The 19,814-nt window shown below is 38.1% G+C and overlaps 1 protein-coding gene and 1 long non-coding RNA gene across 2 annotated transcripts in view; one reads left to right on the forward strand and one right to left on the reverse strand.

Moving 5' to 3' along the window:
• LOC129425551 (Fc receptor-like protein 5) overlaps positions 1-19,814 on the forward strand; it is a 199,026-nt gene that overhangs the window by 89,329 nt on the left and 89,883 nt on the right. The gene's annotated exons all lie outside the window — the stretch shown is intronic.
• Positions 9,717-14,654, reverse strand: LOC129436687 (uncharacterized). The gene is made up of 4 exons (XR_012359333.1): positions 14,239-14,654; positions 11,049-11,123; positions 10,633-10,782; positions 9,717-10,098 (listed from the first exon to the last, which is right to left on the reverse strand). It is a non-coding gene; the product is annotated as an uncharacterized lncRNA (long non-coding RNA).

The following is a 19,814-nucleotide window of genomic DNA, read 5'->3' on the forward strand; positions in this document are numbered from 1 at the left end:
TATCTGCGGGCCAGAAGAATTCACACACTTTTTTAACTTGCGTTAATTGGGAAGATAAAATGACTGTGTTTTTTCCATCAGTTTTGTACATTTTAAGATGGAATTACGTTATTCAATCTAACTGTATTACAATCGGCCGTCTCTCAAACAGAAGGCTGCATCCTCCAGAGGTCGGATATGCAGGCTGCATATGTCATTAAGCTTGTTTTATTTCAATTAAATAAGCATAACATTCGCAAGTCATAAGCATATTCCAACGATTTACGATTAACTATTTAAGCATTGAGCATTTATTTAGCTAAACGCCCGTGGCTTACCTAAGCACTGGTTCTGAAACATAGAGGGCCCAGAAGCAAAAAATTCAACACTGCTTTATTGAAAATCAACTTAAACAGTCCAGTCGGGCCGTCAAGTCCCGAGCCACCAAGAGCGAGTTTACTTTAGTGTAAATCCTTACCATGTGTAACCTTGAATTTGTTAAATCATTATTTTATTATTTTGATTTATGATTTATAAAAACAAAAAGGGAAAATAATTTATGTTCCAACACTAAGAGTTGTTTAGAAATGTTTTCATATGCCTTGTGCATATATTTCTATGTAATACTTTTTGGTGCATCTGCCCCTTTAAGGGAAGTGCGCATGTGTAAACAAAGATAGAGAGCGTAAAGTTTGTAGAGTGTGTGCGTTAGGCAGCTGTTCGTGCTTCTCTGCCGATGCTTCAGAATAAACATGAAACGTGAATTATTACCGGTGTAACCCTTACTTTATTTATGTTTATCCACGCCAAAGAGACTGGAGTATTACAACAGAAAATAAGGGTTACACCATGCAACAATTAATAAACACTTTCTTAACTTTAAGTTGGACCGAAGATTTTTCCCTTGTCTCTCCCGTGTTTATTTGATAGAGTAATTTATAGTATCATAGTTCATCGATAAATTACCCTTAAACACTGTTTTCATCTCAAAGAATACTTTATAGTATCAAAGTTCATCGATAAAGCACCCTTGAACACTGTGTCCTTATCAGTGAGCTCTCTATAGTATCATAATTCATTGATAGAGGCACTCATAAACACTCACTCAAGCAACCCACTGGTTTTTCCCTCACTTTAGTTTCTCTCGCTCACCCTCGTTTGCACGTTCTAAGCACCTTGGTACACAAACTATGCAAACTCTTCGTATTTGTTTCATAGAGCAATTTATAGTATCATAGTTCATCGATAAATTACTCTCAAATACTCATTTAAGCAACCCATTGGTTCTCCCTCAACAAAAATCTCTCTCACTTTTGTTTTGTAACTTAACCAGTTACATCAAAAAACAACTAACAATCAAACCCACTGGTTTTCTTTCCTTTAAAAAGATAATCCGTACTAATCTCAGATAATCTATTTAAATCAGCCCACTGGCTTTACAAAATTTAGTTTCAAAATTAATGTTTTAGTATGAGTCCATAAAATCAGCAAAATTTAGTATAATTAAATGCCCTCTTGGCTATTAACAGTCAACGCCCTCTTGGCTATGTTAATATTAATTTCTATCAACTGTTTCACAGGTGGGTCCTCTTGACCCTCAGATAAGAGTACACTTTACTCAGAAGACTAGGTTTCCCTATTAGAGATAATTTATCTTGTAATATCATCCACAAGTCCCTTCTCATTAATCGCAATATTAGTTCGTTTATGAGTTACAGAGAGAATTCAGGAATTCAAATGAAAATGCCGAGCTGTCTGTGTTTTCCAAACAGAGTCAAAAATCTCATCAATGCAGGTGAAAAAATGCCATAACGCTTTGCTTACCTTAATTTAAGAAGCAAGCGGCTGGCCAGCCTTAGCAGTTTAACACCCACAAAGACGAAACAATCGACTCAGGATGGAGAACATCCCCACCCGACCGTGAACGGCCTCTGAACGATCCCACTTGGTTGTCCAATGTTCTCTCTTGTTACCCTGCTTCACAGCGCCAATAATGTCGTGGATTTTTTCAGGAGAATCAGAGACGGTTGAGATGTAAAATTGTGTCAGACAGCTTGAAGCACAATACTGGTCATATGGGTGTATAAACATGTATTGGTAAAATGATGATGACAATGACTATGACAATGACCCCGTTCTGAGTATTTCAGTGATTTAAATAGTGTCCCAGTTTTAGTAGCCTTCCCATTCGAACAATCTGTTTGTACTGTGCCTGTATCTTTGCGACCTTTAAGTTGCTACACAAAAAGACAGCCATTGCTGGTAAAACACAGTGCCTTTGTTTTCTAATGCATCATAAAGCTATCTTGCTATTCTTATCAAGGTCACACGTCCCCCTTCCAGGCCTAGCTGTGGAAAAACACTGTTATGTGCAAGCAACAGAGAGACAACTTAATTCATTTAGACCTCAACCATAAAACACATTAAAAGTATACTTTATATAAAACATTTATACTAAGCTTAAGATAAAACACTCAAAATTTCTCTACCATAGGCTCAACGTTAATAATTTTTTATACTAACCCGGTCGGGCCAGTGGTTCAGGTTTTCACTTGCCCTGCCAAAATTTTCATTGGCCCCAATAAAAAAGTCAGTGTCACATATTTAAAAATAATAATTCAAAAGTCAAATATTGTATACATATACAACAGACATGTTCCAACAAAAAAAGGTTCCCAACTTTTCTGCTTTACCTGTAAACTGACAGCAAACTGTGCAAAATATTGAACTGTTTCTTTCGACGTGTTTTACTCAATTAAAAACGTCTGCTTCCAAGATGTTATATAATATACATTGATGAAAATATATTTTAGTGAATAAGGGCAAAGCACTGGCCCGATGGGGCAAGTGACAATACTTTGTACTGGCCCGAACGTCTCTCACGCTTGCCCCGGGCCACCCGGCAGTCCTTTATGTTGAGCCCTGTATAGGCTATAATAGTTCATAAATGTATTCAGGAATTTAATTTTTAGTTTAGTGCAAGGTTTTAATAGAAAAAGTTTGTATTTATTATTATTATATGTATTAATTTAAGATAAGGCTAAGAAAAGATTTACTTACTCTTATAAATAAAGTATAAAATAGATTGAAAGCACTGTTTATATTTTTATGTATTATTATTATTTGTTTAATAACAGAATTTAAATGCCGTACATATACAGAAATAATCTGTTTTATGTTAAAATAGCTCTGCGGCCCTCCGACAAGATGTCCATCTCAGAAATGGCCCAAAGCCAATTTGAGACCCCTGCTTTAGGCACTTGGTGCAGTAAACTTCCGAAACATGGAGCTTGTTTTTGAATTGGTTAATAGAAAAAAACGGGCTTGGTAAAAGTCCTGGTTGAGCCACAGAAAGTTCAGGCTCAGGATTTTTTTTCACTTTAAGTCCTGGAGGCGTTGCCAAGCCATCAGGACTGCCTTTGCATAGGGCCCGGGACCTTATGCCACGCCCCTGAGTGGAGGTACATTGTTTCACAGAGGAAGTCTTGAGGTTTTATCACAGAGTGTTTAATGTTTAAGTGTCAATCATCAGTAGATCAGTATGGAGTTGATTTCTCTATCTCTAGTTCTCTGTGAGTATTATTTTCTCTCTATGGATTTAACTACACATCAATTACTCTCACATTGTCTACAGGATCAAGTCATTTGCTCATCCTGTATTTTTACAAAATCTTTTCATGCTCCTCTCAGAGTTTGAATCTTTATCTCATGATATATGAATGAATAATGTTTGTGTAAGATAGCTTGTGTGCATATAGCGTTGTTTGTGTGTGTGAAACAGAAATGAATGTGTTATTATGTTATATATATGAATAAGGGACATTAGTGTGTTTGTTCATTTTTGTTTTGCACATCTATTGTTCAATTGGCCACAAGTACATATAACAGATGATAAGTGTGTACTGTATATCCACTATTTATGATGTGAAACTCAGATGTTCGCTAGTGCTGTTGCTGTAATCAGAACAGTTGAACAGAAAACTTTGTTTGATGAGATCCATAAACGGCACAAACAGCAGCATGAGAAAATCTTATGGGAAATGTAAACATACAGTATAAACTTGCTTTATATTTATAGATAGTGTTTTTGAACAATCCAAATCAATTCAGATAATTTAGTATTAAACTACTAGTTTAAGGTCTGGCTGGAGCAATGACCGTTGAATCTGATTTAATGTTGCATATCATAACACAGGGGCGTCGCTAGACCCCTTTTACTGGGGCACGTGCCCCAGTGTAAATCTTTTGTGCCCCTGTGTAAATCTCAAGTTTACATTTTTAGCAGTTAACTAGTGTATTCCTTTACAAAGATAATCGCGGCAAAATGGATCTATATGCAATGTAGCTACCCAATTCACGTTTGAAAAAGCAACGCAGCAGTCACACTGACACGTGCACGCACCAATTCATGTGGGGTGCTCCTGGGGACTTTCTTTAGAGTTGCCATGTGTGTGCATGTGCTTTTCCTCTCACATACACAAATGAAACCAAATTCATTCACATACTATAATTAAATGCTCACACACATACAAGTGAAATGCTTTTACAAACACAACTGAAACGCTCTCACACAACTGAAAATATTACATTCACAAACACAACTGAAATGGTCTCACACACACAACTGAGATGCTCTCATACATACAATTGAAAATATAACGCTCACACACAACTGAAACGCTCTCACACACACAAGTGAAACGCTCTCACACACACAACTGAAACGCTCTCACACACACACAACTGAAACGCTCTCACACACAGAACTGAAACGCTCTCACACACACAACTGAAACGCTCTCACACATACAACTGAAACGCTCTCACACACACAACTGAAACGCTCTCACACACACAACTGAAACGCTCTCACACACACAACTGAAATGCTCTCACACATACAACTGAAATGCTCTCACACACACAACTGAAACGCTCTCACACACACACAACTGAAACGCTCTCACACATACAACTGAAACGCTCTCACACACACACAACTGAAACGCTCTCACACACACAACTGAAACGCTCTCACACACACACAACTGAAACGCTCTCACACATACAACTGAAACGCTCTCACACACACAACTGAAACGCTCTCACACACACAACTGAAACGCTCTCACACATACAACCGAAATGCTTTCACACACACAACTGAAATGCTCTCACACACACAACTGAAAAGCATTTCAGTATGTTGTGTGAAATCATTTCAGTATGTTGTGAAAGACTTAACAACCGGATACATACTAGGGACAAACTCTCCTGGAAAAGCACTTCTGATATTACTAATACAACTTTTGTTTCTCAACAAATAATTGTATCATGTTTGGTATTATTTTCAATTTAAAGGTACTTTATTGGCATGATTGTTTGTAGTCACAATATTGCCAAGCATATACATTAAACGCAATAGTAACAAACACAAAGGTGGAATTTCAATAAGGTGATGAAGTACTAAATACATCTGAATCAGAGAATATTTATTATAGAAAACAGAATTTAAGATATGAACATTCGAAGTAAATAAATGTACATTTTAAACAGAGACACGTGAAAGGTAAAATAAAAGTGCTGTACAGATCAGGGCTGTAGTTTATTATTGAAACTGTTTAAATAAATTTAGCAGCAGCTAATGGATGTGTCACGGGTGAGACAAGATGAGGCAAGGTACGGATCCAAATGCAGTTTTATTCCAGTGTAAAAGTGAAAAAAGGCAACAAAACATGAACTAGGGAACACAAGGGACAAGCTACATCAAACAACAATCCACAAACACAGAATGAATAAGAAGGGTATATATGCATGACTAAGACCAATGACAAAGCAGAAACAATCAGTAACTAGGACAACACACAAGGGGAGAAGCATGATCACAATGAATATCCATGGTTACAAAACAAGGGGGCGGAGACACTAATTAACACCGGGAGATACAACTAGGAACAAGGGTATACATGAACACAGGTTAAACACAGGTACACAGAGACATAAAATAAACCCAAAACACAAGTATAACAAAACACAGGGACACAGGGAACACGTTACATAGCCCCCCCTCTAAAGGGCGGCTTCCAGACACCCACCAGAAAGAAAACCCCCCAAAAAACATAAGTCCAGGTGGGCGGTGGTATGGTGGTGCCCGGGTTACAGGTGTCCAAATGTTGAGGTGCGTTCAGGGGTCGTGGAGATAAAGTCTCTCATGAGAGGACGAATGTCCAGGGACTTCAAAATTTCTGTGTGGGCATACATCAACGAAAGGTGTGTGAGTCTTTTCTGGGTCATGGTGCTGCGTACCCATGTCTTCAAAAGACGCAAGGTGGAGAAAGTGCACGGATGAGGCAACAGAGATGGGTAGGCACAGACATAACTCGATCAGTTTTTCTGTCTCTGAAAACATAGCTCTTCTTTGTGGCTGGAGCTTTGACAAACATGATGCTACATCTTGGACTGTGGCACACTTAGACCCTCTGTCTTTTGTGACATCCTCAAACTGCTTGGCGATGCTTGGCCTAAGCATTTTAAGCTAAAGTTCAAGGCGGTCTGTGTCAAGCTCCTCCGGGAGCTGAAGGGCCTCCAGATTGACGCTACTTCCCTCTGCTGCTTTGATAACAACCCTCTCTCGCTTCGCGGCCAGCTTCATACTGGCCTGATCGAATTTTTTTCCAGCTCCGCCGATATCACATCAATAGCTTCGAAAAAGCTACGTCTCCAATCCCCTGTTTGTGCGCCATGCGCCACTGCCTCTGGCTCTTTAGTTTGGACGAAGGCGAGCTGGGGTTTTGCTCACTCTAGGTGTGGTTGTGTCTGGCATTTTCAGGGAGGATTGTGATGCGCAGGTTTCAACCTTGCTGATCAGCTCGTCCATAACGGCATCATCCCGGAGTGTGGCTATTTGTTCTCTTAGCACATCTGTGCATTCAAGTGCACCTTGCGCACTTGCTGTGGCACTCTGTAGGCTTGTGGCAACTGCTTCACAGGGCTCGAACAGGGCATGGCAGCATAAAAGACCGAAATATGTTCTCCCTTTTAAAGCCTGTTTGTAAAGTCCCCCGATCTTTGCTCTACTGTCCCCCTGACACTCTTGTCATCCTTCAGCTCATGCAGTGTAGTCAGGAGAGTGGGGTAAGCTGCAATGACGCGTTTAATGGACATGTCACGGATACACCACCTTGTCGGGCAAAGGCCTAAGATGTTGACAGCAACCTCATCACAGCCAAAAAACGATTGGTAGAGCTGTTTTCGCTTTGATGATTCTCTAATAACAGATGAGACACCCTGAACAAAGTTCAAAGTATCGGCCACAAGGCTCACTTCACGCGCGGCTTCTTGGAGAATCAAATCCAGTGAGTTGTTGCTGCAATGCACATAAAGTGAGTGCGGGTTTAAATCTTTAATCCGAGCTTGCACGCCTGAAAAACACCCTGACATATTAGCTGCTCCATCAAAACAAAATCCTGTGATGCGTTCAATGGGGATATTTAGTCTTAAAAATATATCCTTGATGCAACTGAGAAGAGTTTCTCCAGTGCTGTCCCGGGCGTTATAAAATCCCAAAAACACAGTGTGAGGCTCCAAGCTGCTGTCAACATGTTTCAGACTGCAGGAGAACTGCTCAGTGGTGCTAATGTCAGTTGTACCGTCGGCTGTGAGGCCATAAAAACGGCACTGCGATGAGCGGGCAACAATTTCCCTCTGGATAGCATTTGCAAACTTTTCAATTATTTCATTTTGTATAGTGTCCGACATCCAGTTGTCTTTTCCTTCTATCCACTTTCTTTCTTCAGAGAGATCATAGGTGCGCTCCAGCATCAATTCATAAAGTATTCCTTCGTGTGCTGTGTCTCCCCTGAAGGTAATTCCCTTGCTGCCAAGGAATAGGGTGGTCCTGAAGAGAAGCTCCAAACAGTGTCGCGCAGTAGCTTGCTTTCTGGCATGAGCGCTGGATAAGTGAGCATATATGGGGACATCATACAAAGCGGCCAACTTTTGTATTGACTCGCTGTACAACTCTGATCTCTCATGCTCGTAAAATTTTTCAGAGGCTTTACGCCAATTTGAAAAGCCGGCATTCACGAAAGGGTTGTCTTTCTTAAATTTGTCTCTTGGTATGACTTTTTTTTCGACTGCCGTCAGGCAAACGAAACACAAAATATTATCAGCCTCTTTCACATAATGCAGCCACTGCCATCTAGCAAACCAAGCCGGTGTCACAGAACGTGAGAGTTTCATTACCACAACGCCGTTCAGGAAATTTGAAACCACATGTTGGCTGGAAGGGCTGGTCTAATCCAATCACGCTTGGTTGGGTTGCGGGTGCTGGGCAGGCCGGTGCAACTGCAGGCATAGGCGGGCAAACAGTCTCCTCATTCGGGCTGCTCTCCGTTGTCATGGTTGCAGTACGGTTCTTCTTAATCACGTCTCCTGGTGGTTTTAAAAAAAAATCTGAAATCCGTTTCTGTGTCATATTTCCTTCTGTCATTAGATTAGACTATATGTATGCTGCATGGAATAAGCGGGAAAGCTCTTTACTCGGCGACCGCTAGCCTGTCTGCCTGACGTAGACAACGCAACTTACAAATCTGTGTTGATTAGGTTTTAAAGTAATGAAATTAAAATACAAAATACACGTAATAGCCTTCATGTGTCAAAATAATTTCCTTAAATATTAATAAGGAATTTATAAATTGTGCAAAAATATTTTTATTACAATTAAAAAAAAATCTCTCTCTCGCCAGTAGCACCTGCAGCACCCCCACTTCCCGCGGCCATGGATTGGTATTTCTCTTTCTTGTAAACCAAAAAGGATTTTCATAATAAAGTTTTCTGAAATTCTTAGTAAATCATATGCTTTCCTATCAGGTTGTAAGAATTTGCTTTACAATTATAAATAATATATGAAATAAAAACAATGAAAATGGAGTCAAATAAACTTTAATTCAACAAACGTAAAACTTTCAAAGAGAATAATTGTTGTCTGAGGAGCCTTGAATGTTTTATTTCTTCCAGTTCACAACACCTGGAACACACACAACAACAGAATTGTTAGATATTTTATATGTTCATGAAAAGGTTACACAAGTTAGCATAAGCAATCTTTCCTACAGTACTAAGACACTTACCATCAAGCCATGCAAAGTGTGTCCTCTGCCTGTGAGAGACAGAGTAAACATGCGGTTACAAACTCAGAAACACAAACTAATGTGACAATAACAAAGGACTCATAATGATGTGCCACGACCCATAAAACACTAAAGCAGTTTAACGATGGTATTTTAAAAACCGTAGTAACCACGAATTTACCATGGGCCTACAGTTTAACCATGATTTTTGTAATGAAACTACAGTAATACAAATGCTAATCAAAACATGGCTTTAAAAGTACAGAAGTATTATTTCTACTTATCTTGTCTGCGGCAAGTGTACTGCTAATAAAATCACGGCGTTGATTAGTCTCTAACTTCTTTAATTTGAGTAAACGTGCACTGTAAAAAGAATCCTGCGAAAAATACAGTAACTTGCTGGCAGCAATTAGCTAGTAAGTTGCTGTATTTCATTTCACAGTATTCTTACTGTAAATGTAATTGCAGTAAAATTAAAATTACTGTAAACTCTTTTAAAGTAATAATCACAGTACTGTATTTCATAACTACTACTGTAATAGGGATTACTGCATTTATTTTGTGTACTGTAAAATGAAGACACTGTTTGTCACTAAAATGCCATTTATTTTATCACTTTAAATTACAAAAATTCATAAATTAAAAATAGCATAGCATACATTTTTTGTGTTACATTTTTTCTGTGAACATCTCAAAACTTTTCTGAACATATACATTTTTTTAAATATGTTAACATTTTTCTGTGAATGTTTCATTTAATTTCAACACTTTTCTGAACATACAAAAACACTTTTTTTCTGAACACACAAAACAATCAATATTTATTAAAAAGTTTCTGGTAAATTACAAATGCATAAAAGTTAAATGATTTACATTTACAGCAGGATTTCAAACCTGAATATTGTTTTTCTCCAAGACCTTTTTTTCAGAAATATTATTCTTTTAAATCTGGACATGAACTAGTTGACTTCCTGGGCTGGACTCTACCCTGTAATGAAAGAATTTGACTATTAATGTAAAAGCAAGACAGATGGGTTGATGACATATACATAAAAGTTTACTTCGCAGTGATTTACTTTTAAATAAACAATTTTAATTTTTTTATATGCTCTGTTGGTGATTTGTGGAGTTTACAGTTTACAGTTAGTGATACAACAGTGAAATTTATGCTAAATATTTGTTAATTTGTGAATGGAAAAGTATTGTTTCACTCGACGCGCCAAACACATATTTTGAAATGACGAACCACACACATGATGGGCTACATACATGTTGTGACAAACGCCCTCGAAAAAAGAAGTCACCGGCTGCCACTGTATTAGACTAGCTGTGCTGCTTTTCTACCTTTTGCATGGCGAGTTAAATTAAACGTTTGATATTTAACAATAGCACAACAGTTCATTTAAAAAAAAAACACTTTAAGAAGTATTTTACTAATCGGGTAGTTGGTTAAAGAATGAGTACTCAAATATTTGTTCCCATTCTTAGTCAAAACTATATAAAAAAACAAATAAGTGCTTACCTCTGGATAAATCCCAATGTAGTGGCTGCCTCATACATAGTATGACGCAAAAAGGCTAGAGCAGAAGTGAAATCACAACCGTCACTCAATTGAAGGAGAACTCAGCACTCGATGGAAAGCATCCATTTTTTGCCCTCAGATTGGACTCTCCTAAAAAATATTAAATAAAAGTTGACATTGCACAGTATTCAATCTGATATGGTTTACTATTTTACATAAGCAAAATTAATTGAAAACACTAGCCCTACATAACTACCTCTTTCTTTCCTATTAGATCAATAACCACTAGAGAATTTTGGAATATACGTGCAAGATGACATAAAACTTTGTTCACACAGTGACTTGATACAAATACGCTTTATAGATGAAGTAACCCCTTAAATTGGCATCTATTATGTTGAGTGCTGGGATCATACCGAGCATGATGAGCCTTGGAGTGCTTAGCATGGAAATCTGGGCCTCAGCATCTGCTTACTGTAGGTGGAAGTTTCCTGTAACACAAAATAAACAAACAAAAAAATAACTTTTAGAAATCACAAGTACAATATTCATAAGAGTAAAAGTGTGTCAATACTGTACAAAAATAACTTGCATCAACCAAGAGAAAAACAGCTTCTTCCTGTTGCATGGTTTCTGTGCACTTTAACATGTTTGATATATTAATTTATACAACAGTTCTTTCTGGTTCTCGAATCTGATTGGCTAAGAGCTATGCGATATTCTACTGAAAACGGCAGGGCCGGAGTGGGACTCATTTTCAGCCCTGGAGTTTCATGCCTTAGACCGGCCCACTTTAGTTCACGACTGACTATTAAAATAATATCTTTAAACCCTCAGTAGTATAAGTCTGCAGTAGTGTACTGTTCTCTGCAGCCTTGCAATTCACTGTATTTTTCAAATATATAATTTCATATTCCGTGCAAATGCAGTAAACAATTATAATTTTTGCCATAATTATGCAGCCCTACCATAAGACCATAATATTACTAAAGTAAACTTATTCAAAAACTAAAGGAAACAAATGTGTTTGTATTTTCCTCTATATTTCTATTTCTAAAAAATGGTGAGTCTTGAGATTAACTGTTGGGTTGATAACGTTTGGAAACCCCTGATATACAATACACAAGCAAGATTTATCAAGTAGGCCTATGCATTGGAAACAAATGGAAATAATCTGTATCTTTTTTTTAGTACTTAGATCATGTCTATTGCTAAATAACGTAGGCCTACATTGTGTTAAAAAAAGAAAACATCATGGATATACTTTTGAAACTAATGAGTTTTGCATCAAATAGATTTTTGTTCCTCTTGCAATAAACGATGAATAATGACTATTCATAGAGAATTCATCTATGACTTGGATAAAAAAAATACGTTTAGAGGCCAGCCCGTTTGTATTAAGACGCGCTCAAGTTTATTTAAAATATAATAGACGCGCGGCCGGCAAGCGCACTCAAAAGACGCGCTCAAGTTTATTTAAAATATAGACGCGCGGCCGGCAAGCGCACTCAAAAGACGCGCTCAAGTTTATTTAAAATATAATAGACGCGCGGCCGGCAAGCGCACTCAAAAGACGCGCTCAAGTTTATTTTAAATATAGACGCGCGGCCGGCAAGCGCAATCAATATAGACGCGTCTGAAACAAAACTCGTGTTCAAGTAAGCGCTTTGAAAACCAGAAGACAGCGGCACGTCCTGCGTTTCCCATGCGTTTTAGATGTCAATGAACCCTAATGCAAGAATTCTTCCAATAAGTGGTCGGGACTCGGGACACAATCAACTTGTGCATAAAGCGGCGGGGACATCTCTCACCCGCAAATACGCGTCTTCCCGGTGGCATGACAAAACCGGCCCTCGTGGCCAAAAAAAAACAGACCGGCCCACCGGGAATCCTCCCGGTTCTCCCTATGGCCAATCCGGGCCTGGATAACGGCACAGTAACCGCTTCACCTTTCGTATCATTCCGCCACCTAGTGAATGGAGGTCCTTTAAACAGGCTCATCTCTGAATGGAAAAACTGCACGCAAACACAGACAAACACAGATGCGCCGACTCATTAGTTCACTAGCTCGTTAGGGTTGCTGCGGTGACAGAATTTTCCCACCGGTTAATCAGCACGTGACAAATCCGATGATACCGATATCACCGTGTGGGAGGGGCTTATAAATGCTCATGCAGACGTGCGCATTTTACTTTCACTTTTGAATCACGCAACTGTTCAAATGCAGCGCTTGCATACGCCCGGCCCAATAAATATTATGACAAAAACGAGTAAGACCATTCAGTTGTAAGTGTTTGCTCTCTCTAACGAAACTAAATGATTTAATTACAAGAAAAATATCAAAACGTTGGTGAAAGACGGTGTCGCGGTGGGCAAGTGATCTAAACGGTGAGAGGATGAAGCACCAGTAATCACCGTTTCACAGACTATCGCGACAAGCCTATAACTCGTAAATCAGTCTGTGAATCCCAATCGGAAGCGACTATTCCGTCAAAGATCAGCGACTTCCATGTAACGGGACCCTCAGTGTATGTAGATAAAAAGTCTCGTTCTAAGTTAATTAACACATCACATTTCATTCATTATGAAAGGTCTTTATACACCCCTGATCATATAGTTTTGTATATTATTTTGCATTTCTGTCAAGAGATCCTTCTAAAAATTACACACTGCACCTTTAATGGGAGTTATGTCTTGTCACAACGTGTGGACGATTAACACTTGGAAAGAGGAATGTAAACTATTTTTTTCTGAAGCAATATCTCTTATCACAACGCGAAAACCCCGTGGAACTGCAGGTAAGCACCGCAGCTTTTAAATGTGGACATTGATCATTTACTTTATCGTGACCTGACTATTAAAACATGTTATGAGATATTGCCACTGATATATTTAAAAGCAGCATGCAAAAACATCTCTCTGACACTGATAAATAACCGTTTTATATAGTACTGACAAGAACAAGGTGTAATCGCGTTAAGAATAAATGGGAAAGCATAGTAACATTGTAAAATTATAGTTTTATTAACTTTCACCTCGCGCCAAAACAATAACAAACACAAAAGACACTAAATATGAATAAGAAAACGATTAATAGTTTCATTATGACACCAAATACTGCTGATTTGATCTCATTTTGACCATCAAAAACAAACAAGGCCAACATGAGAGCCAGGGAATATCTGTCAGAAATGTAGCCCAGAGAGGGCGGTGGTCAGCGGGGCGAGTGAACACTGATGTCCGCTCATGCTTTGGTTCTCATTCGTACCGAATCTCACTAAGCAAACGTTCAAACAGGCGCTATCTTTACCAATCGACTGCAGATTTAAATATAATACATATACATTCTCGACTGAACTAGTCCTAAAACTACACTTTGTGACCAAGAAACGGTAAAACAATCGTGAAATTATGAAAAATGTGTGTTATGCTTTCTTTCGAATCGGCCCGCTCCGTTTCCTCAGGCAGCAACGTAAGCGAGCAAGAGAAAAAAATGTGAGATTTAAACGAATATCGCGCCAATAAATACAAAAATACACACTTTTAAATTAATTTTGGTTCACAATGCTAACGCTATAATTAAATTAAAGACTGGATAAGTCTTACCTCATATCTCCTCAGCTGCGTTTTCTTTCAGCTCGAGAGACTGGTTTCAGCCTGCGGACTGCGGAGGTCGCACTCGCATACGTCATCAACCCTGGTTTATTTAAGTTAACTGACCATTAGATTCGCAAGTCATAAGCATATTAAACAATTTACTATTAACTAAGAATACCAGTCAACTTTATAATTGTTAATATTCTGAAACAAGCATTGAGACACGGCCAATTACTATTATTATTAAATTATTATCCTTCTCTAAACTAATGACGTTATAAAATGTTGCCAAACTAGAAAATATATCGAAATCATGCAGAATTATATATTTGTGGTAATAAAATTACAAAATGCACACACAAGACGGTGAAGTGTGCTGCTCATTCTCTCTCAGTGCACTCTTAAAGTTGAACAAACAGACTTTACAAGAGTAAACTTTGGAATTAAATTAGCAAAGTTTCCTTTCTGAAGTAAAAATTCAGATGAAAGTGTGGAATCTCGTAGCTTTCCTTGGCTGAAGAAAAAAATCCTTTAGAAATTGCTGTATTGTGATTCACAGGAAAAATATTTTTACTGTAGAATTTACCCGCCGTTGAAAAAAGACCATGATGCTTTGCAGATATACAGCAACATGCTGTATACAAGTTCTACAGTAAGCATTTGCTCATTTTACAGTAATAATGCTGTGAAAACTACAGAAATTTGTTACAGTGTGTTCATTTAGTTAACTAAATGCCATTTTAATACTGGCGAATTAAAAGAAAACAATAATTTGCACATACCATAACTTTGATCCAGCCGCATGTCTCTTGTCTGATTCAGCTCCACTTCAGTCTGCGTCTGCGATTCAAGCTGATGACGCAACACATGCAGGCGAGTTGTATACGCCCCCAATCCCTTGACTCCATACAATAGTTTTTAATTGATAATAAAAGTTTTTAGGCATATTTAAAAACTGCAGGATACCTCAACTTAACGCTACCGTACAAGTTAAAATGGTTCAGTATGTTTATTTGATCCTTTACCCGCACACTCGTTCTCTCTCGCCCACACTCGGTCTCTTGAGGTGCACTACTGCCACCAACTGGACTGGAGACTTCAACCAGCTTCCGTTTCAACTGAAATGCTTTCACACAACATACTGAAATGCTTTCACACAACATACTGAAATGCTTTCACACAACATACTGAAATGCTTTTCAGTTGTGTGTGTGTGAGAGTTTTCAGTTGTGTGTATGAGAGCATTTCAGTTGTGTGTGTGAGAGCGTTTAAGTTGTGTGTGTGAGAGCATTTCAGTTGTATGTGTGAGAGCGTTTCAGTTGTATGTGTCAGAGCGTTTCAGTTGTGTGTGTGAGGTCGTTTCAGTTGTGTGTGTGTGTGAGCGTTATATTTTCAATTGTATGTATGAGAGCATCTCAGTTGTGTGTGTGAGAGCATTTCAGTTGTGTTTGTGAATGTAATATTTTCAGTTGTAGCCTATGTGTGAGAGCGTTTCAGTTGTGTTTGTAAAAGCATTTCACTTGTATGTGTGTGAGCATTTAATTATAGTATGTGAATGAATTTGGTTTCATATGTGTATGTGAGAGGAAAAGTACATGTATATGCATGGTAATTCTGAAGAAAGTCCCTAGGGGCACCTCATAAATTCATGTCCGAATCCATGCATGCCATTCATGTCCGTGCGCGTCTGTTTTGCCTTGTGCAGCCGCACACAAAGTACAAGACAAGTGACGCCACAGGATTGAGTTGGTTTATGAAAACATGACGAGACTAAAGTAAGTTTCTAAATAATAATGATAATCTTATTTTCACCCGATCACTATTGACGCATGTGATGGAGATCAGAAATGTTTTGTGCAAAGCAGGGAAAGGGAAGCAAAAATAAGAGATGATGAGTTTAAGGGAGGTAAGACACATAACATCTTACCCTGTCAGGTCTCAAACATTAGAGAACAAATCTCAGGAAAACCTCTGTCAATAGTCTATAAAATTGCATTGTTCACATACAAAAACTGAGTTAGCAATAACCATAGCTGTCAAGTTTTGGATTTGAAAATAAGGGAAATTTTCCGGCGCCCACCATGAGCAGTCCTACCAACCCAAACAAGCTCCAGTATTCCTAACATTTTAAGACTGGTGCTTTAGCCTAAATGACAACACAAAATTGTATGTATAAGGGGTGTCAAACTCATTTTACGCTAAGGGCCGGATGGAAAATAACGCCACAATGTGAGGCGGATAATTTTTTTTAAACCATAGTGTGCTGATAATTGTGTTAAAATTAACTAAACAAATTAATTTATTAGCAAGAAAACTAGTGAAACACACAGCTCTGTGAAAACTACATTTCATAAGTCACACTCATTCTGTACATACACACAAATTTGCATCTGTACAAAACCCACTGGCATTAGGTTGAAAAGCTTAATTTAACTTTTTTTACATTATACCTTAATAGCAAAATTATGTATAAACCATTCACTTTTCTTTGTAATGAGAACATCCATTTAGAAAATTAAAAGGTTAGATGGGGCAGTTGCCCAAAACAAAAAGGGCACTAAGGGGGGTGGTACTATTATGGTTTTAATAAAGTATTATAAATATATGATGTTTTACTATATTACTAGCATTAACTTAGACACCAATCCACTTCGTGTTTTCCCACCCGCTCCGCAGCATCTCTGTGTGCACTCTCTGCCTGGAGAGTGAAGACGACAGTTTCTGAAGTTCGTTGCATTAACAGGTAGATTTATTACATTATATCAGTTGTTAAACCGCAGAATTACAATTTTGGAAGTATTTCTTCCTGTAATGATTTGCTGTCGGTGTTCTAAAAGTGCTTACAACTTAGCAAGCAAACTACAACAAAATAACCACATTCTAAGTATTATCGCTTGTCTAATGGATTTAATGTTCCCGATCAGATCTAAGTTAATATAAACACTATAGTTGCTGTTGTTGGTACAAAAAAAAAAACCAAAATAACGACAGAGAAGGGAAAGAGAGGCTGCTAGGCAGTTCAACATTGCAAACATGGATTCAAAGCTTTATCAAGCCAGCAGGTAAATCATATAAAATATTTATTGTCACACTTTAATTCTTGTTATTTATTATATTTCCCATTATAACCACTTGGCGGAATCTGTGGATCTTTTGCGTGAGGCTAGTGACAGAGATCAGATGGGAATGTTTTTTATTACTCCGCCCGGGCATTATTATTTTTGTATAACGGAGGTTAAAATGCGGGAGATTTACAGGAAAATATTAATATGGGAGGACGGCGGGAAAGGAGGGTAAAATACGGAACTTTCCCGGCCAAAACGGGATACTTGACAGGTATGGAAATAACTAAGATAGATTTTTTTAGTAGCAGTTATAAAATGAAAATATTCTTAAAAATAAAAAAATAAGTTATTAATCATTGTTATGTAAAATGCAAATGTGCATAAAAAAATTCTCTGCTGTTATTATTTCCAAACATTTTATGCCTTTAAACATGTTAATGATGTTAAGTATATGATGATACTTCAATTTTTTAAATACATGTTTGTCTTTCCCAGTACTTGTTGCAATGTTGGAGGAAATTGTATCTTGCACACCACAGGCTTTCAAGAAAAAGTAAAAAAAGAAAAAAAAATGGGGGGCCCGTGCCCCAGTAAAGCTTTATGTCTAGCAACGCCCCTGTCATAACATAAATTGCCCTCTTATGGGCGTTTTCCCGGACAGGGCTTAGAGTAATCCAGAACTAGGCCTTAGATCACTTTAGTTTTTACAAACAAACCTTCCAAAAATAATACAGGTCGTCCCCTTGGAATTATAAGGTTCTATCTGCGTTCTGAGCAGTTTTGAGATATTGAGCTTCAAAGTTTTTGCATTACATATAGGAAAACTTACATGGGGAAGAAGTTTCTTTCAAACATGAAAATAACAGGGACCCTAAATGCATTCTAAATATACAATATCAAAATCCTCTCAAATTTCTAAATGTGGATTTTTGGAAGGGGTCAAATGCAGATAGAACCTTCTAATTCTAAAATAACACTTTTCGCTAAGAATTATAAGGTTCTATCTGCCAAAACATTAAATATAAAATTAATGTTGTAACAATTTTTCAACATGTGTTAGAAAGTAACATTTTAATCCTTTCTATGACATTTAATATTTTTATTTTTAGCACTTTTATCTCTAAAAGTCTGATTTTACATTGCTCATTTAAAACATTGCTTCTTCCCTCTTCTGCCTCAGTTTCTCTACCATCCTCCTGTATATGTTGGGTTCATTACAAAATAGACAATTTTGTTTTAGCATGTTATACCATTCCCTACTGAAAAATCCAGCTAAAACCAGCATAAGCTGGTGAGCTGGTTTAAGCTGGTCTCAAAACTTGGTTTTAGCAGGTCTCCCAGCTTGGTTTTAGCAGGTATTGCTGGTGTAGTAAGCTGGTCTAGCTGTGTTTTGATCACTTTTTAAGCTGGTCTAGCTGGATTTAGCTACTGCCGCCTTAAACCAGCCAAAACCAGCCACGAGCCCATGCTGGTCCTTGCTGTATTCTTCAGCAGGATTGAGCAGCTACAGGCTACAATCATTCTGAAATCATTTTAATACTGAGGTAACTGCTTTAACAATCTTTCACATGTTTACATTTTGACATAACAATCATAACTTATTGTAAACACACTTTTTTTGGGTAGGATAGATTAGTTCGTTTTTTCTGTATTTTTTATCTTAGTGCGTGCCTCTTAATATCAGGAACTAAGAAGCTAACACTGCTGGCTAGTGTGGTGTCTAACTATGAAAACAATCTCCTCAGCAAGACCTAAAAAAAAGACTGCCCCTACTGACAAATCCAGCAAAGACCAGCATAAGCTGGTAGCTGGCTCTAGCTGGTCCAACCAGCCTGGCAAAGCTGGTCAAGCTGGTGGGTCAGCTGGTCTTCCAGCATGACCAGATAAGTCCATCTAGACCAGCTTAAAAAGTGACCAAAACACAGCTAGACCAGCTTAAAAAGTGACCAAAACACAGCTAGACCAGCTTAAAAAGTGACCAAAACACAGCTAGACCAGCTTAAAAAGTGACCAAAACACAGCTAGACCAGCTTAAAAAGTGACCAAAACACAGCTAGACCAGCTTAAAAAGTGACCAAAACACAGCTAGACCAGCTTAAAACGTGACCAAAACACAGCTAGACCAGCTTAAAAAGTGACCAAAACACAGCTAAACCAGCTTAAAAAGTGACCAAAACACAGCTAAACCAGCTTAAAAAGTGACCAAAACACAGCTAAACCAGCTTAAAAAATTACCAAAACACAGCTAGACCAGCTTAAAAAGTGACCAAAACACAGCTGGACCAGCTTAAAAAGTGACCCAAACACAGCTAGACCAGCTTGCTATACCAGCAATACCAGCAAAAACCAAGCTGGGAGACCAGCTAAATCCATCTCACGAGCTTAAGCTGGATTTTACAGTAGGGTGAACTTGCCTAAACTTCGGGCTGTCGATCTTAAGGTTTCTTAAAAACTTTGCGTTGCGTGCCATAATCCTCACAGATATTGTGTGTCTGTGATTTTTCCTGTCGTCAAGGACAA

Source organism: Misgurnus anguillicaudatus, chromosome 19 (genome assembly GCF_027580225.2).
Source record: "Misgurnus anguillicaudatus chromosome 19, ASM2758022v2, whole genome shotgun sequence".
NCBI lineage: Eukaryota > Metazoa > Chordata > Actinopteri > Cypriniformes > Cobitidae > Misgurnus > Misgurnus anguillicaudatus.